Genomic DNA, 24191 nt, shown 5'->3' on the forward strand with positions numbered 1-24191 from the left:
ATTGACCTTTCAGTATATTGTTGCACACACACCATCTATTTAGCAAATGCCCTTGTTATCAACAGCAGCCTTTTAAACTCACCTGAGCTAACAGGTATGTGCGCTGGTTACTCTGCTGCGCTTAAAATTTCTTTTTTGGTTTGCTACAATGCCTTTTCTGAAACGTTGTCTCCTTCTGCTGGAACACTGACTTCTTTCATTTAATGCCTGCAGACTATAAAAGAGAACCCAACCCAAAAAGTTTGGTTGATTAGTCTGTGGCATTCTGTTAAACTGTTGCTTATGGCGGTCTCTGTGAGCTTCTCAGCGACATTCAGCCAGCCAGGTATCCTGCCTGCAGTAGATGGAATGTGGCAATGGAACGCTGGCTGCGCGTGTCATAATAGGCTCTGAGCCTTTATATACCTGTGCACAGCAGCAGCCACCTTCAGTCTGCTGCTGGACAGCCAGCAGCAGCAGCAGCAGGAGAGGTATGTAATCAGGAGCCCTCCTGCTAAGGGTAGACAGCTGCTCGTTCCACCCCACCCCCCGCCTTAATTGGTTCTCCTCCCTTCCAACGGTGTTGAGGCGGGTGGGAACAGCAGGGGGTGAAGGTGCTGTGTTTAAAGAGGTGGAGTTATGCAGATCTAAAACGCGTGGATTGCAGCAGCAGCAAGCCGAAAAGTGCAGGCATGTAAGGGATCTAGAGGTTGACAACATGTCTTCTTAATGGGAGTCCAGGAGCTCATCTCCACAAATGGACTTTTCAGGATCCTTGGGTGGCTCCGTAGTTTGAAACCAATTCTGGTTATCGCTTCTCGGCCTTTTGGCTAAGATCAAGTGTAGTATCTTTCGAAAAGGCGGTTTTGGATGTTGGCCGCCCTAGTAGATTGATACATTATGCACACTGGGGTTTAGGCGCTTGTTAGTACGCCAGGTGGCTAATATAGTCATCTGGTGGAAAGCATGGCCCCCCAGGATCGACGCCATTGGGCCGGGGAAGATCGAAAGCCCGAAGTGTGAAGTGCCCCAGGAGTGGTGACCCTGGGGTGCCTCAAATCACTGGGATTGGGAACCCCACTTGAGTTTATGGCACATTTGCACTAGCACTTCAATATTTCTTTCTTCACACACACCCTTATTCCGGGCCTTCTGGCCTTAGGATGGGGAATTTTTCAATTCCCGGTCGAAGGTCCGGGCAGTATTATACTGTGAAACCTTCACTATTTATTTAATTTTTTTGTCACTGTGTGTCCACTTTTTCACGTGTGTCCACGTCCTTACTAGGATTTTGTCGGGATGCGGTTCCCTTACGGGTTCCTCTCTTGGCAGGTCTAGGGGGGGAGTGTGTGGCCATCAGGTTCCGCTCCCCCCTGAACCCCCCTGGCTCTCCTCTTTCTGGAGGAGAGCGTTGTTGGCTCCCCTCTTCCGGGAGGGGAGCACAGTCTTTGGCTCCCAGTGCCTTGCTCGGGTGAGAACTCGGGCAGGTGCTGGGGGTAAGATTGGGTCGCCTCTGGCTCCGGCTGGAGGTGGCTATTTGTCCCTGTTCCTCGCTGTGGCCTTCTGGCTCGGAGGGACGGGGAATGGTTTGGGGGACTCTTCTCCTTTTGGAGAGGGTTTCAAGAAGACCAGCATCCTAGTGCACTTTTTTTGTGGCACTTGTCACTTTTTTAAGCGCACTCGGGTTTTGTACACGAATTCGGGCTTTCGAAAAAAAAAAAAAAAAAATCTGTTCTTATCAGTTTAATATCTGATACGTCCCCTATCTGGGGACCATATATTAAATGGATTTTTAGAACAGGGAGATGGAAAAAGAGCTTGCTCTGTCCACTCCACGCATTGACTTGGTATTGCAGTATCTCCAGGACCGGTGCACCCCTTCTTTAATGCAGTTTCTAAAATCAGAAAGAATTGAATTCAATGTTTTTTGTTCATTTTGCTTGTTTGTCGGATTTTGGGATGGACTCTTTGGCTTTGCTTTTCTTCTCCTCATTGGATTTTTCATGTTCAAAGTTGCAGAAGCCAGATTACAAGCTCATTTTGGTTCAACTTCAGCAACTGTGCATTGCATTGCCATGTAATGTGATGCAATGCTATCTTTCTAGCTCTCCCTTTTTACTTCCTTTTGGATAAACAGACATATTAGGCAAGCATTTTGGAGCTTTCAACTAAACAACTACAGGTGGTGAGATAAGCTGCACAATATAATTGACCTTTCAGTATATTGTTGCACACACACCATCTATTTAGCAAATGCCCTTGTTATCAACAGCAGCCTTTTAACCACTTCGCGCCAGAGCCTGTTTTTGCCTTCGTGACCGGGCCAATTTTTTCAATTCTGACCACTGTCACTTTATGAGGTAATTACTCTGGAACGCTTCAACGGATCCCCCTGATTCTGAGATTGTTTTTTTGTGACATATTGTACTTCATGATAGTGGTAAAATTTCTTCGATATCACTTGCGTTTATTTGTGAAAAAATCGGAAATTTGGCGAAAATTTTGAAAATTTTGCAATTTTCAAACTTTGAATTTTCATGCCCTTTAATCAGAGAGATATGTCACACAAAATAGTTAATGAATAACATTTCCCACATGTCTACTTCACATCAGCACAATTTTGGAACCAAAATTTTTTTCTGTTAGGAAGCTATAAGGGTTAAAAGTTGACCAGCGATTTCTCATTTTTACAACAAAATTTACAAAAACATTTTTTTAGGGACCACATCTTATTTGAAGTGACTTTGAGGAGCCTTTATGACAGAAAATACCCAAAAGTGATACCATTCTAAAAACTGCACCCCTCAAGGTGCTCAAAACCACATTCAAGAAGTTTATTAACCCTTCAGGTGCTTCACAGGAATTTTTGGAATGTGGAAGAAAACAATGAACATTTAACTTTTTTTCACAAAACTGCTACTTTAGCCTCAAATTTTTAATTTTCACAAGGGCAGCCAGAAAAAATGGACCCCAAAATGTGTTGTGCAATTTCTCCTGAGCACGCTGATACCCCATATGTGGTGCAAAGCCACTGTTTGGGCACACGGCATGGCTCGGAAGGTAAGGAGCGCCATTTGACTTTTGGAATGGAAATTTGACTGGAATCGATAGCGGACGCCATGTTGCATTTGGAGAGCCCCTGAGGTGCCTAAACAGAGGAAACCCCCAACAAGTCACCCCATTTTGGAAACTAGACCCCTCAAGGAACTTATCTAGATGTGTGGTGAGCACCTTGAACCCCCAGGGGCTTCACACAATTTTATAATGTTGAAGGGTGAAAATAAAAAAACACATTTTTATCACAAAACTGCTACTTTAGCCTCAAATTTTTAATTTTCACAAGGGCAGCCAGAAAAAATGGACCCCAAAATGTGTTGTGCAATTTCTCCTGAGCACGCTGATACCCCATATGTGGTGCAAAGCCACTGTTTGGGCGCACGGCATGGCTCGGAAGGTAAGGAGCGCCATTTGACTTTTGGAATGGAAATTTGACTGGAATCGATAGCGGACGCCATGTTGCATTTGGAGAGCCCCTGAGGTGCCTAAACAGAGGAAACCCCCAACAAGTCACCCCATTTTGGAAACTAGACCCCTCAAGGAACTTATCTAGATGTGTGGTGAGCACCTTGAACCCCCAGGGGCTTCACACAATTTTATAATGTTGAAGGGTGAAAATAAAAAAACACATTTTTATCACAAAACTGCTACTTTAGCCTCAAATTTTTAATTTTCACAAGGGCAGCCAGAAAAAATGGACCCCAAAATGTGTTGTGCAATTTCTCCTGAGCACGCTGATACCCCATATGTGGTGCAAAGCCACTGTTTGGGCGCACGGCATGGCTCGGAAGGTAAGGAGCGCCATTTGACTTTTGGAATGGAAATTTGACTGGAATCGATAGCGGACGCCATGTTGCATTTGGAGAGCCCCTGAGGTGCCTAAACAGAGGAAACCCCCAACAAGTCACCCCATTTTGGAAACTAGACCCCTCAAGGAACTTATCTAGATGTGTGGTGAGCACCTTGAACCCCCAGGGGCTTCACACAATTTTATAATGTTGAAGGGTGAAAATAAAAAAACACATTTTTATCACAAAACTGCTACTTTAGCCTCAAATTTTTAATTTTCACAAGGGCAGCCAGAAAAAATGGACCCCAAAATGTGTTGTGCAATTTCTCCTGAGCACGCTGATACCCCATATGTGGTGGAAAGCCACTGTTTGGGTGCACAGCATGGCTCGGAAGGTAAGGAGCGCCATTTGACTTTTGGAATGGAAATTTGACTGGAATCGATAGCGGACGCCATGTTGCATTTGGAGAGCCCCTGAGGTGCCTAAACAGAGGAAACCCCCAACAAGTCACCCCATTTTGGAAACTAGACCCCTCAAGGAACTTATCTAGATGTGTGGTGAGCACCTTGAACCCCCAGGGGCTTCACACAATTTTATAATGTTGAAGGGTGAAAATAAAAAAACACATTTTTATCACAAAACTGCTACTTTAGCCTCAAATTTTTAATTTTCACAAGGGCAGCCAGAAAAAATGGACCCCAAAATGTGTTGTGCAATTTCTCCTGAGCACGCTGATACCCCATATGTGGTGCAAAGCCACTGTTTGGGCGCACGGCATGGCTCGGAAGGTAAGGAGCGCCATTTGACTTTTGGAATGGAAATTTGACTGGAATCGATAGCGGACGCCATGTTGCATTTGGAGAGCCCCTGAGGTGCCTAAACAGAGGAAACCCCCAACAAGTCACCCCATTTTGGAAACTAGACCCCTCAAGGAACTTATCTAGATGTGTGGTGAGCACCTTGAACCCCCAGGGGCTTCACACAATTTTATAATGTTGAAGGGTGAAAATAAAAAAACACATTTTTATCACAAAACTGCTACTTTAGCCTCAAATTTTTAATTTTCACAAGGGCAGCCAGAAAAAATGGACCCCAAAATGTGTTGTGCAATTTCTCCTGAGCACGCTGATACCCCATATGTGGTGCAAAGCCACTGTTTGGGTGCACGGCATGGCTCGGAAGGTAAGGAGCGCCATTTGACTTTTGGAATGGAAATTTGACTGGAATCGATAGCGGACGCCATGTTGCATTTGGAGAGCCCCTGAGGTGCCTAAACAGAGGAAACCCCCAACAAGTCACCCCATTTTGGAAACTAGACCCCTCAAGGAACTTATCTAGATGTGTGGTGAGCACCTTGAACCCCCAGGGGCTTCACACAATTTTATAATGTTGAAGGGTGAAAATAAAAAAACACATTTTTATCACAAAACTGCTACTTTAGCCTCAAATTTTTAATTTTCACAAGGGCAGCCAGAAAAAATGGACCCCAAAATGTGTTGTGCAATTTCTCCTGAGCACGCTGATACCCCATATGTGGTGCAAAGCCACTGTTTGGGCGCACGGCATGGCTCGGAAGGTAAGGAGCGCCATTTGACTTTTGGAATGGAAATTTGACTGGAATCGATAGCGGACGCCATGTTGCATTTGGAGAGCCCCTGAGGTGCCTAAACAGAGGAAACCCCCAACAAGTCACCCCATTTTGGAAACTAGACCCCTCAAGGAACTTATCTAGATGTGTGGTGAGCACCTTGAACCCCCAGGGGCTTCACACAATTTTATAATGTTGAAGGGTGAAAATAAAAAAACACATTTTTATCACAAAACTGCTACTTTAGCCTCAAATTTTTAATTTTCACAAGGGCAGCCAGAAAAAATGGACCCCAAAATGTGTTGTGCAATTTCTCCTGAGCACGCTGATACCCCATATGTGGTGCAAAGCCACTGTTTGGGCGCACGGCATGGCTCGGAAGGTAAGGAGCGCCATTTGACTTTTGGAATGGAAATTTGACTGGAATCGATAGCGGACGCCATGTTGCATTTGGAGAGCCCCTGAGGTGCCTAAACAGAGGAAACCCCCAACAAGTCACCCCATTTTGGAAACTAGACCCCTCAAGGAACTTATCTAGATGTGTGGTGAGCACCTTGAACCCCCAGGGGCTTCACACAATTTTATAATGTTGAAGGGTGAAAATAAAAAAACACATTTTTATCACAAAACTGCTACTTTAGCCTCAAATTTTTAATTTTCACAAGGGCAGCCAGAAAAAATGGACCCCAAAATGTGTTGTGCAATTTCTCCTGAGCACGCTGATACCCCATATGTGGTGCAAAGCCACTGTTTGGGTGCACGGCATGGCTCGGAAGGTAAGGAGCGCCATTTGACTTTTGGAATGGAAATTTGACTGGAATCGATAGCGGACGCCATGTTGCATTTGGAGAGCCCCTGAGGTGCCTAAACAGAGGAAACCCCCAACAAGTCACCCCATTTTGGAAACTAGACCCCTCAAGGAACTTATCTAGATGTGTGGTGAGCACCTTGAACCCCCAGGGGCTTCACACAATTTTATAATGTTGAAGGGTGAAAATAAAAAAACACATTTTTATCACAAAACTGCTACTTTAGCCTCAAATTTTTAATTTTCACAAGGGCAGCCAGAAAAAATGGACCCCAAAATGTGTTGTGCAATTTCTCCTGAGCACGCTGATACCCCATATGTGGTGCAAAGCCACTGTTTGGGCGCACGGCATGGCTCGGAAGGTAAGGAGCGCCATTTGACTTTTGGAATGGAAATTTGACTGGAATCGATAGCGGACGCCATGTTGCATTTGGAGAGGCCCTGAGGTGCCTAAACAGAGGAAACCCCCAACAAGTCACCCCATTTTGGAAACTAGACCCCTCAAGGAACTTATCTAGATGTGTGGTGAGCACCTTGAACCCCCAGGGGCTTCACACAATTTTATAATGTTGAAGGGTGAAAATAAAAAAACACATTTTTATCACAAAACTGCTACTTTAGCCTCAAATTTTTAATTTTCACAAGGGCAGCCAGAAAAAATGGACCCCAAAATGTGTTGTGCAATTTCTCCTGAGCACGCTGATACCCCATATGTGGTGCAAAGCCACTGTTTGGGTGCACGGCATGGCTCGGAAGGTAAGGAGCGCCATTTGACTTTTGGAATGGAAATTTGACTGGAATCGATAGCGGACGCCATGTTGCATTTGGAGAGCCCCTGAGGTGCCTAAACAGAGGAAACCCCCAACAAGTCACCCCATTTTGGAAACTAGACCCCTCAAGGAACTTATCTAGATGTGTGGTGAGCACCTTGAACCCCCAGGGGCTTCTCACAATTTTATAATGTTGAAGGGTGAAAATAAAAAAACACATTTTTAACACAAAACTGCTACTTTAGCCTCAAATTTTTAATTTTCACAAGGGCAGTCAGAAAAAATGGACCCCAAAATGTGTTGTGCAATTTCTCCTGAGCACGCTGATACCCCATATGTGGTGCAAAGCCACTGTTTGGGCGCACGGCATGGCTCGGAAGGTAAGGAGCGCCATTTGACTTTTGGAATGGAAATTTGACTGGAATGGATAGCGGACGCCATGTTGCATTTGGAGAGCCCCTGAGGTGCCTAAACAGAGGAAACCCACAACAAGTGACCGAATTTTACAATCTACTCCTCTGTATAAATTAATCTAGTGGTGGGAAAATAAGTAGGTAAATGGTCACTAAACCCATAGATGAATTCCCACAGAGGTGTCATTTCCATAATGGGGTCACTTCAGGGGGGATTATGCTGTTCTGGCACTTTTCAGAGTACCAGAGCTAAAGAATCCCCCCTGAAGTGACCCCATTTTGGAAATGACACCCCTCTGGGAATTCATCTATGGGTTTAGTGACCATTTTAACTCGATGGATGATTTCCAGAAACAAGCACGCAATGGAAGGTTTAGATTCTGGAGAACCCCCCCTGGAAATTAAGTGAGCTCTACTCGAATATGTCATTCACTAAATGAACCAAATGTTTGAATGACAAATTGGGATACATTTTTACAGTTTAAAAACGTGGTTCTGTGTGGTAGATTTTAAAGCAGTCAGTGACGCATAAGGCTGGCAATGATGGGCATTGTGGGCAATAGTAGCGGGTATCACGCCTCATTCCTCTCTTAGTACATACACGACATCTTTTCTGGGGGTTCCTTCTTGTTTCCGTTGCTGGAATAAGTGCAATAAAATGTCGCTCAGTGAGTCTTTTCACATCCTCAGATTCTAATGGATGAGCGGGGCTAACACTTTGAAAGACAAGATTTTCAATGACCTTTTCTTGATAATCAAGAAAAGGATCTGAATTTCCTGCTTTTTTGTACAACACAAAAGAATTGTATGTGGCCACCTGAAACAAATAGATAACCAACTTTTTATACCAGGTATAGGACTTTCTTGATACCTGGTATGGCTGTAGAACCTGGTCTGCAAGGTCCACACCCCCCATGTGTTTGTTGTAGTCAATGACTGACACAGGTTTTTGCTTCGGAGTGGTGGATCCTAGTTCTACAGTGGCCCTTGTGGCATCTGTGTGGATCGAGCTGAGGACAAAAATATCCCTCTTATCCCTATATTTCAGGGCAAGCAGCTCTCCGTTGCGTACAGCCCCTGACTGCCCCTTTTGGAACTTTTGGTTGACCAATGGTTGTGGAAACCCCTGACGGTTTTTACGGATGGTCCCACAAGCCCCGATGTTGTGTTCAACCAGACTTTTAAATAGGGGTATGCTGGTGTAATAATTGTCCACATATAGATTGTAGCCTTTTTGAAAAAATGGACTTATCAGCTCCCAAACAATTTTTCCAGATGTCCCCAGATAAGTAGGGCATCCTGGTGGGTTTAGTTGGCTGTCTTTCCCCTCATATATGCGGAAAGCGGATGTGTATCCGGTTGAACTTTCGCACATTTTATAGATCTTTATTCCAAACCTTGCCCTTTTAGATGGGATAAATTGCTTGAGGTGCAGTCTTCCTTTGAATTTTACAAGGGACTCATCTATAGAAATATTTTGTGTTGGGGTGTAGAGGCTTAAGAATTTTTCTGACAAATTTTCAATGATGGGTCTAATTTTATATAACCTGTCATGTTCTGGGGCATTTCTGGGCAGGCATTGACTATTGTCGTTAAAATGCCAAAACCGCATGAGCATTTCATAACGGGTCCTAGGCAGAATGACTGAAAACATAGGGGTGGCTTGAACAGGGTGGTTGGACCAGTAGGATCGAATGCTCGGTTTTTTAACAAGCCCCATGGCAAATGTAAGTCCTAAAAATTTTTTTATTTCCGGGACATTAGTTGGTGTCCATAAATTTGCCCTAGCATAGTAAGATCGGGGATTCTGGCTTATGAATTGGGATGCATATAAATTTGTTTGCACGACAATATGCTCTAGCAAGCTGTCTGTAAAAAACAAATTAAAAAAATGAATTGGTCCAAAATCTTCCACCTCCACATTTATACCAGGAATGGCGTTGAAATCAGGGCTGAATGGAGCAGCCGAATCCGAAGCCTCCCATCTGGGAAATGCTAGATCATGTGGCAAAGCCCCTTGTACACTGGCGTGCGCCAATTCACTAGTAGCAGGGACAGCGCTTGTACTGGGCAGTGTTCCCTGATTTGGAGACGTTTCTCCAGTAGCGCTATTTGCCCCTATTGTTGTACTGGTCCTTGGGCTTGAGGATGGACCAGAATCACTGCTCATTTCTGAGCTCTCAGTGTCGCCGCTACTAAAGCCCTCAAAATCCACATCGCCATCTGAGATTGCGCTGTCATCAGTGTCAGAACACAGCAGGGCATACACCTCCTCTGCGGTATAAGTCTGACGGGCCATTTTATTTTTAGATTTTTTGACTGGACTGAACGGACCGGACTGAACGGACGGGACTGATCTGACAGGACTGACTGACCTGACAGGACTGACTGATCTGACAGGACTGACTGACTGATCTGACAGGACTGACTGACTGACAGATCTGACAGGACTGACTGACTGACAGATCTGACAGGACTGACTGACTGGACTGATCTGACAGGACTGACTGACAGGACTGACTGACTGACAGATCTGACAGGACTGACTGACTGACAGATCTGACAGGACTGACTGACTGACAGATCTGACAGGACTGACTGACTGACAGATCTGACAGGACTGACTGACTGACAGATCTGACAGGACTGACTGACTGACAGATCTGACAGGACTGACTGATCTGACAGGACTGACTGATAGATCTGACAGGACTGACTGACTGATCTGACAGGACTGACTGACTGATCTGACAGGACTGACTGATAGATCTGACAGGACTGACTGACTGATCTGACAGGACTGACTGACTGATCTGACAGGACTGACTGACTGACAGATCTGACAGGACTGATCTGACAGGACTGACTGATCTGACAGACGCACTAACCCTAACTCTTACTTTCTTTTTTATTTATTTTTTTTTACTTTCACAGTGGCAAGGCTGACACAGCTCTTGTCACACTGTTTCTCCTCTGCTCTCTCACTGAGATCGGAGGAGAAACAGTGTATTTATCAGGCAGATCGCCCGGGAAAGTTTGTTGCTAAAACAAACTTCCCTGGTGATCTCTCTGATTGGCTGGTGTGACGCTGACATCATCGAGACCTGAGCCAATCAGGTCTCAATGATGTCAGAGGTCACAGCACCGGGATCCCCGCCGCTCCTGAGGTATGTGGGGGGTCCCGATCGCCGACCACCAGCTGTTGCTATCTTTTAAATGCCGCGATCGCTATGGATCGCGGCATCTAGAAGATAGGAACAGGTTAACATCATGGGGACCTGATCCATTCAGGTCCCCATGATGCCACATGTCAGAGCTATCGCTCTGAACCGGTACCGCAGCGCTAGCAGGACCCTGGGGGTCCTGAGCGCTGCGGGACCACCCACCGTTTTTAAACGTCGGCGCTGCACAGAGCCCGGGCAGCGCCGACGTTTATGTACAGTGGGCGGTCCTGAACCGGTTAAACTCACCTGAGCTAACAGGTATGTGCGCTGGTTACTCTGCTGCGCTTAAAATTTCTTTTTTGGTTTGCTACAATGCCTTTTCTGAAACGTTGTCTCCTTCTGCTGGAACACTGACTTCTTTCATTTAATGCCTGCAGACTATAAAAGAGAACCCAACCCAAAAAGTTTGGTTGATTAGTCTGTGGCATTCTGTTAAACTGTTGCTTATGGCGGTCTCTGTGAGCTTCTCAGCGACATTCAGCCAGCCAGGTATCCTGCCTGCAGTAGATGGAATGTGGCAATGGAACGCTGGCTGCGCGTGTCATAATAGGCTCTGAGCCTTTATATACCTGCGCACAGCAGCAGCCACCTTCAGTCTGCTGCTGGACAGCCAGCAGCAGCAGCAGCAGGAGAGGTATGTAATCAGGAGCCCTCCTGCTAAGGGTAGACAGCTGCTCGTTCCACCCCACCCCCCGCCTTAATTGGTTCTCCTCCCTTCCAACGGTGTTGAGGCGGGTGGGAACAGCAGGGGGTGAAGGTGCTGTGTTTAAAGAGGTGGAGTTATGCAGATCTAAAACGCGTGGATCGCAGCAGCAGCAAGCCGAAAAGTGCAGGCATGTAAGGGATCTAGAGGTTGACAACATGTCTTCTTAACGGGAGTCCAGGAGCTCATCTCCACAAATGGACTTTTCAGGATCTTTGGGTGGCTCCGTAGTTTGAAACCAATTCTGGTTATCGCTTCTCGGCCTTTTGGCTAAGATCAAGTGTAGTATCTGTTCTTATCAGTTTAATATCTGATACGTCCCCTATCTGGGGACCATATATTAAATGGATTTTTAGAACAGGGAGATGGAAAAAGAGCTTGCTCTGTCCACTCCACGCATTGACCTGGTATTGCAGTATCTCCAGGACCGGTGCACCCCTTCTTTAATGCAGTTTCTAAAATCAGAAAGAATTGAATTCAATGTTTTTTGTTCATTTTGCTTGTTTGTCGGATTTTGGGATGGACTCTTTGGCTTTGCTTTTCTTCTCCTCATTGGATTTTTCATGTTCAAAGTTGCAGAAGCCAGATTACAAGCTCATTTTGGTTCAACTTCAGCAACTGTGCATTGCATTGCCATGTAATGTGATGCAATGCTATCTTTCTAGCTCTCCCTTTTTACTTCCTTTTGGATAAACAGACATATTAGGCAAGCATTTTGGAGCTTTCACCTAAATAACTACAGGTGGTGAGATAAGCTGCACAATATAATTGACCTTTCAGTATATCGTTGCACACACACCATCTATTTAGCAAATGCCCTTGTTATCAACAGCAGCCTTTTAAACTCACCTGAGCTAACAGGTATGTGCGCTGGTTACTCTGCTGCGCTTAAAATTTCTTTTTTGGTTTGCTACAATGCCTTTTCTGAAACATTGTCTCCTTCTGCTGGAACACTGACTTCTTTCATTTAATGCCTGCAGACTATAAAAGAGAACCCAACCCAAAAAGTTTGGTTGATTAGTCTGTGGCATTCTGTTAAACTGTTGCTTATGGCGGTCTCTGTGAGCTTCTCAGCGACATTCAGCCAGCCAGGTATCCTGCCTGCAGTAGATGGAATGTGGCAATGGAACGCTGGCTGCGCGTGTCATAATAGGCTCTGAGCCTTTATATACCTGTGCACAGCAGCAGCCACCTTCAGTCTGCTGCTGGACAGCCAGCAGCAGCAGCAGCAGGAGAGGTATGTAATCAGGAGCCCTCCTGCTAAGGGTAGACAGCTGCTCGTTCCACCCCACCCCCCGCCTTAATTGGTTCTCCTCCCTTCCAACGGTGTTGAGGCGGGTGGGAACAGCAGGGGGTGAAGGTGCTGTGTTTAAAGAGGTGGAGTTATGCAGATCTAAAACGCGTGGATTGCAGCAGCAGCAAGCCGAAAAGTGCAGGCATGTAAGGGATCTAGAGGTTGACAACATGTCTTCTTAACGGGAGTCCAGGAGCTCATCTCCACAAATGGACTTTTCAGGATCCTTGGGTGGCTCCGTAGTTTGAAACCAATTCTGGTTATCGCTTCTCGGCCTTTTGGCTAAGATCAAGTGTAGTATCTGTTCTTATCAGTTTAATATCTGATACGTCCCCTATCTGGGGACCATATATTAAATGGATTTTTAGAACAGGGAGATGGAAAAAGAGCTTGCTCTGTCCACTCCACGCATTGACCTGGTATTGCAGTATCTCCAGGACCGGTGCACCCCTTCTTTAATGCAGTTTCTAAAATCAGAAAGAATTGAATTCAATGTTTTTTGTTCATTTTGCTTGTTTGTCGGATTTTGGGATGGACTCTTTGGCTTTGCTTTTCTTCTCCTCATTGGATTTTTCATGTTCAAAGTTGCAGAAGCCAGATTACAAGCTCATTTTGGTTCAACTTCAGCAACTGTGCATTGCATTGCCATGTAATGTGATGCAATGCTATCTTTCTAGCTCTCCCTTTTTACTTCCTTTTGGATAAACAGACATATTAGGCAAGCATTTTGGAGCTTTCACCTAAATAACTACAGGTGGTGAGATAAGCTGCACAATATAATTGACCTTTCAGTATATTGTTGCACACACACCATCTATTTAGCAAATGCCCTTGTTATCAACAGCAGCCTTTTAAACTCACCTGAGCTAACAGGTATGTGCGCTGGTTACTCTGCTGCGCTTAAAATTTCTTTTTTGGTTTGCTACAATGCCTTTTCTGAAACGTTGTCTCCTTCTGCTGGAACACTGACTTCTTTCATTTAATGCCTGCAGACTATAAAAGAGAACCCAACCCAAAAAGTTTGGTTGATTAGTCTGTGGCATTCTGTTAAACTGTTGCTTATGGCGGTCTCTGTGAGCTTCTCAGCGACATTCAGCCAGCCAGGTATCCTGCCTGCAGTAGATGGAATGTGGCAATGGAACGCTGGCTGCGCGTGTCATAATAGGCTCTGAGCCTTTATATACCTGTGCACAGCAGCAGCCACCTTCAGTCTGCTGCTGGACAGCCAGCAGCAGCAGCAGCAGGAGAGGTATGTAATCAGGAGCCCTCCTGCTAAGGGTAGACAGCTGCTCGTTCCACCCCACCCCCCGCCTTAATTGGTTCTCCTCCCTTCCAACGGTGTTGAGGCGGGTGGGAACAGCAGGGGGTGAAGGTGCTGTGTTTAAAGAGGTGGAGTTATGCAGATCTAAAACGCGTGGATTGCAGCAGCAGCAAGCCGAAAAGTGCAGGCATGTAAGGGATCTAGAGGTTGACAACATGTCTTCTTAACGGGAGTCCAGGAGCTCATCTCCACAAATGGACTTTTCAGGATCCTTGGGTGGCTCCGTAGTTTGAAACCAATTCTGGTTATCGCTTCTCGGCCTTTTGGCTAAGATCAAGTGTAGTATCTGTTCTTATCAGTTTAATATCTGATACGTCCCCTATCTGGGGACCATATATTAAATGGATTTTTAGAACAGGGAGATGGAAAAAGAGCTTGCTCTGTCCACTCCACGCATTGACCTGGTATTGCAGTATCTCCAGGACCGGTGCACCCCTTCTTTAATGCAGTTTCTAAAATCAGAAAGAATTGAATTCAATGTTTTTTGTTCATTTTGCTTGTTTGTCGGATTTTGGGATGGACTCTTTGGCTTTGCTTTTCTTCTCCTCATTGGATTTTTCATGTTCAAAGTTGCAGAAGCCAGATTACAAGCTCATTTTGGTTCAACTTCAGCAACTGTGCATTGCATTGCCATGTAATGTGATGCAATGCTATCTTTCTAGCTCTCCCTTTTTACTTCCTTTTGGATAAACAGACATATTAGGCAAGCATTTTGGAGCTTTCACCTAAATAACTACAGGTGGTGAGATAAGCTGCACAATATAATTGACCTTTCAGTATATTGTTGCACACACACCATCTATTTAGCAAATGCCCTTGTTATCAACAGCAGCCTTTTAAACTCACCTGAGCTAACAGGTATGTGCGCTGGTTACTCTGCTGTGCTTAAAATTTCTTTTTTGGTTTGCTACAATGCCTTTTCTGAAACGTTGTCTCCTTCTGCTGGAACACTGACTTCTTTCATTTAATGCCTGCAGACTATAAAAGAGAACCCAACCCAAAAAGTTTGGTTGATTAGTCTGTGGCATTCTGTTAAACTGTTGCTTATGGCGGTCTCTGTGAGCTTCTCAGCGACATTCAGCCAGCCAGGTATCCTGCCTGCAGTAGATGGAATGTGGCAATGGAACGCTGGCTGCGCGTGTCATAATAGGCTCTGAGCCTTTATATACCTGTGCACAGCAGCAGCCACCTTCAGTCTGCTGCTGGACAGCCAGCAGCAGCAGCAGCAGGAGAGGTATGTAATCAGGAGCCCTCCTGCTAAGGGTAGACAGCTGCTCGTTCCACCCCACCCCCCGCCTTAATTGGTTCTCCTCCCTTCCAACGGTGTTGAGGCGGGTGGGAACAGCAGGGGGTGAAGGTGCTGTGTTTAAAGAGGTGGAGTTATGCAGATCTAAAACGCGTGGATTGCAGCAGCAGCAAGCCGAAAAGTGCAGGCATGTAAGGGATCTAGAGGTTGACAACATGTCTTCTTAACGGGAGTCCAGGAGCTCATCTCCACAAATGGACTTTTCAGGATCCTTGGGTGGCTCCGTAGTTTGAAACCAATTCTGGTTATCGCTTCTCGGCCTTTTGGCTAAGATTAAGTGTAGTATCTGTTCTTATCAGTTTAATATCTGATACGTCCCCTATCTGGGGACCATATATTAAATGGATTTTTAGAACAGGGAGATGGAAAAAGAGCTTGCTCTGTCCACTCCACGCATTGACCTGGTATTGCAGTATCTCCAGGACCGGTGCACCCCTTCTTTAATGCAGTTTCTAAAATCAGAAAGAATTGAATTCAATGTTTTTTGTTCATTTTGCTTGTTTGTCGGATTTTGGGATGGACTCTTTGGCTTTGCTTTTCTTCTCCTCATTGGATTTTTCATGTTCAAAGTTGCAGAAGCCAGATTACAAGCTCATTTTGGTTCAACTTCAGCAACTGTGCATTGCATTGCCATGTAATGTGATGCAATGCTATCTTTCTAGCTCTCCCTTTTTACTTCCTTTTGGATAAACAGACATATTAGGCAAGCATTTTGGAGCTTTCACCTAAATAACTACAGGTGGTGAGATAAGCTGCACAATATAATTGACCTTTCAGTATATTGTTGCACACACACCATCTATTTAGCAAATGCCCTTGTTATCAACAGCAGCCTTTTAAACTCACCTGAGCTAACAGGTATGTGCGCTGGTTACTCTGCTGCGCTTAAAATTTCTTTTTTGGTTTGCTACAATGCCTTTTCTGAAACGTTGTCTCCTTCTGCTGGAACACTGACTTCTTTCATTTAATGCCTGCAGACTATAAAAGAGAACCCAACCCAAAAAGTTTGGTTGATTAGTCTGTGGCATTCTGTTAAACTGTTGCTTATGGCGGTCTCTGTGAGCTTCTCAGCGACATTCAGCCAGCCAGGTATCCTGCCTGCAGTAGATGGAATGTGGCAATGGAACGCTGGCTGCGCGTGTCATAATAGGCTCTGAGCCTTTATATACCTGTGCACAGCAGCAGCCACCTTCAGTCTGCTGCTGGACAGCCAGCAGCAGCAGGAGAGGTATGTAATCAGGAGCCCTCCTGCTAAGGGTAGACAGCTGCTCGTTCCACCCCACCCCCCGCCTTAATTGGTTCTCCTCCCTTCCAACGGTGTTGAGGCGGGTGGGAACAGCAGGGGGTGAAGGTGCTGTGTTTAAAGAGGTGGAGTTATGCAGATCTAAAACGCGTGGATTGCAGCAGCAGCAAGCCGAAAAGTGCAGGCATGTAAGGGATCTAGAGGTTGACAACATGTCTTCTTAACGGGAGTCCAGGAGCTCATCTCCACAAATGGACTTTTCAGGATCCTTGGGTGGCTCCGTAGTTTGAAACCAATTCTGGTTATCGCTTCTCGGCCTTTTGGCTAAGATCAAGTGTAGTATCTGTTCTTATCAGTTTAATATCTGATACGTCCCCTATCTGGGGACCATATATTAAATGGATTTTTAGAACAGGGAGATGGAAAAAGAGCTTGCTCTGTCCACTCCACGCATTGACCTGGTATTGCAGTATCTCCAGGACCGGTGCACCCCTTCTTTAATGCAGTTTCTAAAATCAGAAAGAATTGAATTCAATGTTTTTTGTTCATTTTGCTTGTTTGTCGGATTTTGGGATGGACTCTTTGGCTTTGCTTTTCTTCTCCTCATTGGATTTTTCATGTTCAAAGTTGCAGAAGCCAGATTACAAGCTCATTTTGGTTCAACTTCAGCAACTGTGCATTGCATTGCCATGTAATGTGATGCAATGCTATCTTTCTAGCTCTTCCTTTTTACTTCCTTTTGGATAAACAGACATATTAGGCAAGCATTTTGGAGCTTTCACCTAAATAACTACAGGTGGTGAGATAAGCTGCACAATATAATTGACCTTTCAGTATATTGTTGCACACACACCATCTATTTAGCAAATGCCCTTGTTATCAACAGCAGCCTTTTAAACTCACCTGAGCTAACAGGTATGTGCGCTGGTTACTCTGCTGCGCTTAAAATTTCTTTTTTGGTTTGCTACAATGCCTTTTCTGAAACGTTGTCTCCTTCTGCTGGAACACTGACTTCTTTCATTTAATGCCTGCAGACTATAAAAGAGAACCCAACCCAAAAAGTTTGGTTGATTAGTCTGTGGCATTCTGTTAAACTGTTGCTTATGGCGGTCTCTGTGAGCTTCTCAGCGACATTCAGCCAGCCAGGTATCCTGCCTGCAGTAGATGGAATGTGGCAATGGAACGCTGGCTGCGCGTGTCATAATAGGCTCTGAGCCTTTATATACCTGTGCACAGCAGCAGCCACCTTCAGTCTGCTGCTGGACAGCCAGCAGCAGCAGCAGCAGGAGAGGTATGTAATCAGGAGCCCTCCTGCTAAGGGTAGACAGCTGCTCGTTCCACCCCACCCCCCGCCTTAATTGGTTCTCCTCCCTTCCAACGGTGTTGAGGCGGGTGGGAACAGCAGGGGGTGAAGGTGCTGTGTTTAAAGAGGTGGAGTTATGCAGATCTAAAACGCGTGGATTGCAGCAGCAGCAAGCCGAAAAGTGCAGGCATGTAAGGGATCTAGAGGTTGACAACATGTCTTCTTAACGGGAGTCCAGGAGCTCATCTCCACAAATGGACTTTTCAGGATCCTTGGGTGGCTCCGTAGTTTGAAACCAATTCTGGTTATCGCTTCTCGGCCTTTTGGCTAAGATCAAGTGTAGTATCTGTTCTTATCAGTTTAATATCTGATACGTCCCCTATCTGGGGACCATATATTAAATGGATTTTTAGAACAGGGAGATGGAAAAAGAGCTTGCTCTGTCCACTCCACGCATTGACCTGGTATTGCAGTATCTCCAGGACCGGTGCACCCCTTCTTTAATGCAGTTTCTAAAATCAGAAAGAATTGAATTCAATGTTTTTTGTTCATTTTGCTTGTTTGTCGGATTTTGGGATGGACTCTTTGGCTTTGCTTTTCTTCTCCTCATTGGATTTTTCATGTTCAAAGTTGCAGAAGCCAGATTACAAGCTCATTTTGGTTCAACTTCAGCAACTGTGCATTGCATTGCCATGTAATGTGATGCAATGCTATCTTTCTAGCTCTCCCTTTTTACTTCCTTTTGGATAAACAGACATATTAGGCAAGCATTTTGGAGCTTTCACCTAAATAACTACAGGTGGTGAGATAAGCTGCACAATATAATTGACCTTTCAGTATATTGTTGCACACACACCATCTATTTAGCAAATGCCCTTGTTATCAACAGCAGCCTTTTAAACTCACCTGAGCTAACAGGTATGTGCGCTGGTTACTCTGCTGCGCTTAAAATTTCTTTTTTGGTTTGCTACAATGCCTTTTCTGAAACGTTGTCTCCTTCTGCTAGAACACTGACTTCTTTCATTTAATGCCCGCAGACTATAAAAGAGAACCCAACCCAAAAAGTTTGGTTGATTAGTCTGTGGCATTCTGTTAAACTGTTGCTTATGGCGGTCTCTGTGAGCTTCTCAGCGACATTCAGCCAGCCAGGTATCCTGCCTGCAGTAGATGGAATGTGGCAATGGAACGCTGGCTGCGCGTGTCATAATAGGCTCTGAGCCTTTATATACCTGTGCACAGCAGCAGCCACCTTCAGTCTGCTGCTGGACAGCCAGCAGCAGCAGCAGCAGGAGAGGTATGTAATCAGGAGCCCTCCTGCTAAGGGTAGACAGCTGCTCGTTCCACCCCACCCCCCGCCTTAATTGGTTCTCCTCCCTTCCAACGGTGTTGAGGCGGGTGGGAACAGCAGGGGGTGAAGGTGCTGTGCTTAAAGAGGTGGAGTTATGCAGATCTAAAACGCGTGGATTGCAGCAGCAGCAAGCCGAAAAGTGCAGGCATGTAAGGGATCTAGAGGTTGACAACATGTCTTCTTAACGGGAGTCCTGGAGCTCATCTCCACAAATGGACTTTTCAGGATCCTTGGGTGGCTCCGTAGTTTGAAACCAATTCTGGTTATCGCTTCTCGGCCTTTTGGCTAAGATCAAGTGTAGTATCTGTTCTTATCAGTTTAATATCTGATACGTCCCCTATCTGGGGACCATATATTAAATGGATTTTTAGAACAGGGAGATGGAAAAAGAGCTTGCTCTGTCCACTCCACGCATTGACCTGGTATTGCAGTATCTCCAGGACCGGTGCACCCCTTCTTTAACCCCTTAATAACATCTGACGTACTAATACGCGTCTGTGCCCTGGGACTTAAGAGCCAGACCCGTATTAGTACGTCATCGCGATCGCGCCCGCACACAGGCTGTGCGGGCGCGATCGCCGCCGGGTGTCAGCTGATTGTCACAGCTGACACCCGGTACTATGTGCAGGGAGCGGTCACGCACCGCTCCCAGCACATTAACCCCCGCGATGCTGCGATCGAAGTCGATCGAAGTCGATCGCGGCATTGTGGGGGCAAGGGGAGGTGATCGGCGATACTCACCTCCTCTTCCGGCTTCCAGCGCAGTCTGCAAAGGCTTCCCGGGTGTTGCCATGACGACCCGATGTCGTCATGACAACATCCGGGTCACCAGAGAGCAGGAAGATTGCTTGGACATGTGCAGTGCATCTCCAAGCAATCTTCACACTGTGCACTTCTGACAGCCTTCATGGCATAGGGATGGTGCTCCATTCCTGTGCCATGCAGGCGATCAGAAAAAAAAAAGTGAAAGTCCCAGAGTGGGACAAAGTAATAAAGTGTATAAACTGTGTGAAAGTGGAAAAAAAAAAAAAAAAAAAATGTGCAAAAATATTATAAAAAAATAAAAAAAATAATACACCAAAAATAAAAATATAATGTACCCATCAATAAATATTATTATAAAAAAAATAAAAAAAAAACAATAAAAGTACACATATTTGGTATCGCCGCGTCCGGAACAACCTGACCTATAAAACTGTCCCACTAGTCAACCCCTTCAGTGAACACGGTAAAAAAAAAAAAAAAAAAACCAAGCAAAAAACAATGCTTTATCACCATACCGCCAAACAAAAAGTGGAATAACACGCGATCAAAAAGACGTATATAAATAGAAATGATACCGCTGAAAACGTCATCTCGTCCCGCAAAAAACAAGCTGCCATATAGCTCCATCAGCCGAAAAATAAAAAGTTATAGCTCTCAGAATAAAGCGATACTAAAAAATATTTATTTCTATAAAATAGCTTTTATTGTGTATAAGCGCCAAAACATAGAAAAATGATACAAATGTGGTACCGCTGTAAACGTACTGACCCGAAGAGTAAAGCTGCCTTATCAATTTTACCACACGCGGAACAGAATAAAAAAAAAAAAAAAAAACAATTCCTGAATTGTTGGTTTTTGTTTATTCTGCCTCCCAAAAATCGGAATAGAAAGCGATCAAAAAATGTCACGTGCCTGAAAATGGCACCAATAACAACGTCAAGTCATCCCGCAAAAAACGAGCCGTCACATGACTGTCTGCCAAAATCTGGAAAAATTATAGCTCTCAAAATATGGCGATGCAAAAACTAGATTTTACAAAAAATGCGTCTTTTAGTGTGTGACAGCTGTCAGTCATAAAAACCCCATATGATTCTGGCATTGCTGTAATCACACCGACCCGAAGAATAAAGTCGTCTAATCACTTATACCGCACAAGGAACGGCGTCAAAAATAAACTCTTGAGTTAGGATTGGGCTAGGGTTAGGGCTGGGTTTGGGGCTAGGGCTGTGCTGGGGCTAGGGTTGTGCTGGGGCTAGGGTTGTGCTGGGGCTAGGGTTGTGCTAGGGTTAGGGCTGGGGTTGGGATTTTTTTCAAAAGTAAGAAAAAAAGATGACGAAATGGCGACTAGTGTTGAGAGCAAGTGCTCGCTACTTGAGTTTGCATCGGGTGCTCTGGTATGCATTTAGTATCGTGGGTATTTGAGTGACATGCTCGAGTCTCTGCCCCATATGCTTCGCGGCCAAAAAACTTTACGGGGATTGCCTGCCATGCACGAGCGATCCCCGCATGTTTTTTTTTGGGTGTCTAATAACCGTGAAACATGCGGAGCAGGGACTCGAGCATGTCACTCGAGCACACGCTGTACATGGTGCATACCTGAGTACCCGATGCAAACTCAAGTAGCGAGCACTTGCGCTCAAGAATAATGAAAACTTATTCAATATGATGACCTAATGTAAACAAATAATGTGCCGTACCTCTGGGTTCAAAATGTTCACTATACACCTTAATAAAATCTTTGAGGGGTATAGTTTCCAAAATGGGGACACTTGTGGGGGAGCTCCACTGTTTAGGCACATCACGGGCTCTCCAAACGCGACATGGTGTCCGCTAACAAATTGAATGGAAAATCGGCTCAAATTGTTAGCGGACGCCATGTTGCGTTTGGAGAGCCCCTGTGTGTCCAAACATTGGAGCTCCCCCACAAGTGACCCCATTTTGGAAACTAGACCCCCCAAGGCACCTATCTAGATGCATAGTGAGCACTTAGAACCCCCAGGTGCTTCACAAATTGATTCGTAAAAATGAAAAAGTGAAAATAAAACACTTTTTCATTTTTATGAATCAATTTGTGAAGCACCTGGGGTTCCAAGTGCTCACTATGAATCTAGATAGGTGCCTTGGGGGGTCTAGTTTCCAAAATGGGGTCACTTGTGGGGGAGCTCCAATGTTTGGGCACACAGGGACTCTCTAAATGCAACATGGTATCCGCTAACAAATTGAATGGAAAATCGGCTCAAATTGTTAGCGGACACCACATTGCGTTTGGAGAGCCCCTCTGTGCCCAAACTTTGGAGCTCCCCCACAAGTGACCCCATTTTGGAAACTAGACCCCCCAAGGCACCTTTCTAGATGCATAGTGAGCACTTGGAACCCCCAGGTGCTTCACAAATTGATTCATAAAAATGAAAAAGTGAAAAAAAAAACACTTTTTCATTTTTATGAATCAATTTGTGAAGCACCTGGGGTTCCAAGTGCTCACTATGAATCTAGAAAGGTGCCTTGGGGGGTCTAGTTTCCAAAATGGGGTCACTTGTGGGGGAGCTCCAATGTTTGGGCACACAGGGACTCTCTAAATGCAACATGGTATCCGCTAACAAATTGAATGGAAAATCGGCTCAAATTGTTAGCGGACACCACATTGCGTTTGGAGAGCCCCTCTGTGCCCAAACTTTGGAGCTCCCCCACAAGTGACCCCATTTTGGAAACTAGACCCCCCAAGGCACCTTTCTAGATGCATAGTGAGCACTTGGAACCCCCAGGTGCTTCACAAATTGATTCGTAAAAATGAAAAAGTGAAAAAAAAAACACTTTTTCATTTTTATGAATCAATTTGTGAAGCACCTGGGGTTCCAAGTGCTCACTATGAATCTAGATAGGTGCCTTGGGGGGTCTAGTTTCCAAAATGGGGTCACTTGTGGGGGAGATCCAATGTTTGGGCACACAGGGACTCTCTAAATGCAACATGGTATCCGCTAACAAATTGAATGGAAAATCGGCTCAAATTGTTAGCGGACACCACATTGCGTTTGGAAAGCCCCTCTGTGCCCAAACTTTGGAGCTCCCCCACAAGTGACCCCATTTTGGAAACTAGACCCCCCAAGGCACCTTTCTAGATGCATAGTGAGCACTTGGAACCCCCAGGTGCTTCACAAATTAATTCGTAAAAATGAAAAAGTGAAAAAAAAAACACTTTTTCATTTTTATGAATCAATTTGTGAAGCACCTGGGGTTCCAAGTGCTCACTATGAATCTAGATAGGTGCCTTGGAGGGTCTAGTTTCCAAAATGGGGTCACTTGTGGGGGAGCTCCAATGTTTGGGCACACAGGGACTCTCCAAATGCAACATGATATCCGCTAACAAATTGTCGGCTCAAATTGTTAGCGGATATCATGTTGCATTTGGAGAGTCCCTGTGTGCCCAAACATTGGAGCTCCTCCACAAGTGACCCCATTTTGGAAACTAGACCCCCCAAGGCACCTATCTAGATGCATAGTGAGCACTTGGAACCCCTAGGTGCTTCACAAATTAATTCGTAAAAATGAAAAAGTGTTTTTTTTTTCACTTTTTCATTATTACGAATCAATTTGTGAAGCACCTGGGGGTTCCAAGTGCTCACTATGCATCTAGAAAGGTGCCTTGGGGGGTCTAGTTTCCAAAATGGGGTCACTTGTGGGGGAGCTCCAAAGTTTGGGCACAGAGGGGCTCTCCAAACGCAATGTGGCGTCCGCTAACAATTTGAGCCGATTTTCCATTCAATTTGTTAGCGGATACCATGTTGCATTTAGAGAGTCCCTGTGTGCCCAAACATTGGAGCTCCCCCACAAGTGACCCCATTTTGGAAACTAGACCCCCCAAGGCACCTATCTAGATGCATAGTAAGCACTTGGAACCCCTAGGTGCTTCACAAATTGATTCGTAAAAATGAAAAAGTGTTTTTTTTTTCACTTTTTCATTATTACGAATCAATTTGTGAAGCACCTGGGGGTTCCAAGTGCTCACTATGCATCTAGAAAGGTGCCTTGGGGGGTTTAGTTTCCAAAATGGGGTCACTTGTGGGGGAGCTCCAAAGTTTGGGCACAGAGGGGCTCTCCAAACGCAATGTGGCGTCCGCTAACAATTTGAGCCGATTTTCCATTCAATTTGTTAGCGGATACCATGTTGCATTTAGAGAGTCCCTGTGTGCCCAAACATTGGAGCTCCCCCACAAGTGACCCCATTTTGGAAACTAGACCCCCCAAGGCACCTATCTAGATGCATAGTGAGCACTTGGAACC

The 24191-nt window shown here is 45.2% G+C and overlaps 8 non-coding genes and 1 pseudogene across 8 annotated transcripts; all 9 read left to right on the forward strand.

The window, feature by feature from the left end:
• Nucleotides 1–789: 789 nt before the first annotated feature.
• On the forward strand, nt 790–881 carry LOC141198018 (U2 spliceosomal RNA; annotated as a pseudogene).
• Nucleotides 882–1677: 796 nt separating this feature from the next.
• Nucleotides 1678–1860, forward strand: LOC141197978 (U2 spliceosomal RNA). The gene has a single exon (XR_012269977.1). It is a non-coding gene; the product is annotated as a U2 spliceosomal RNA (small nuclear RNA).
• A 9723-nt stretch (nt 1861–11583) lies between these two features.
• Nucleotides 11584–11774, forward strand: LOC141197856 (U2 spliceosomal RNA). Its single transcript, XR_012269883.1, has one exon. It is a non-coding gene; the product is annotated as a U2 spliceosomal RNA (small nuclear RNA).
• A 1115-nt stretch (nt 11775–12889) lies between these two features.
• LOC141197867 (U2 spliceosomal RNA) lies at nt 12890–13080 on the forward strand. The gene has a single exon (XR_012269894.1). It is a non-coding gene; the product is annotated as a U2 spliceosomal RNA (small nuclear RNA).
• A 1115-nt stretch (nt 13081–14195) lies between these two features.
• Nucleotides 14196–14386, forward strand: LOC141197879 (U2 spliceosomal RNA). Its single transcript, XR_012269905.1, has one exon. It is a non-coding gene; the product is annotated as a U2 spliceosomal RNA (small nuclear RNA).
• A 1115-nt stretch (nt 14387–15501) lies between these two features.
• LOC141198481 (U2 spliceosomal RNA) lies at nt 15502–15692 on the forward strand. The gene has a single exon (XR_012270430.1). It is a non-coding gene; the product is annotated as a U2 spliceosomal RNA (small nuclear RNA).
• Nucleotides 15693–16801: 1109 nt separating this feature from the next.
• Nucleotides 16802–16992, forward strand: LOC141197891 (U2 spliceosomal RNA). The gene has a single exon (XR_012269913.1). It is a non-coding gene; the product is annotated as a U2 spliceosomal RNA (small nuclear RNA).
• A 1115-nt stretch (nt 16993–18107) lies between these two features.
• LOC141197903 (U2 spliceosomal RNA) lies at nt 18108–18298 on the forward strand. Its single transcript, XR_012269923.1, has one exon. It is a non-coding gene; the product is annotated as a U2 spliceosomal RNA (small nuclear RNA).
• A 1115-nt stretch (nt 18299–19413) lies between these two features.
• On the forward strand, nt 19414–19604 carry LOC141197915 (U2 spliceosomal RNA). Its single transcript, XR_012269934.1, has one exon. It is a non-coding gene; the product is annotated as a U2 spliceosomal RNA (small nuclear RNA).
• The last annotated feature ends 4587 nt before the right edge of the window (nt 19605–24191 follow it).

This window comes from Phyllobates terribilis, unplaced genomic scaffold, assembly GCF_046119375.1.
Source record: "Phyllobates terribilis strain yellow unplaced genomic scaffold, ASM4611937v1 Scaffold_94__1_contigs__length_6153435, whole genome shotgun sequence".
NCBI lineage: Eukaryota > Metazoa > Chordata > Amphibia > Anura > Dendrobatidae > Phyllobates > Phyllobates terribilis.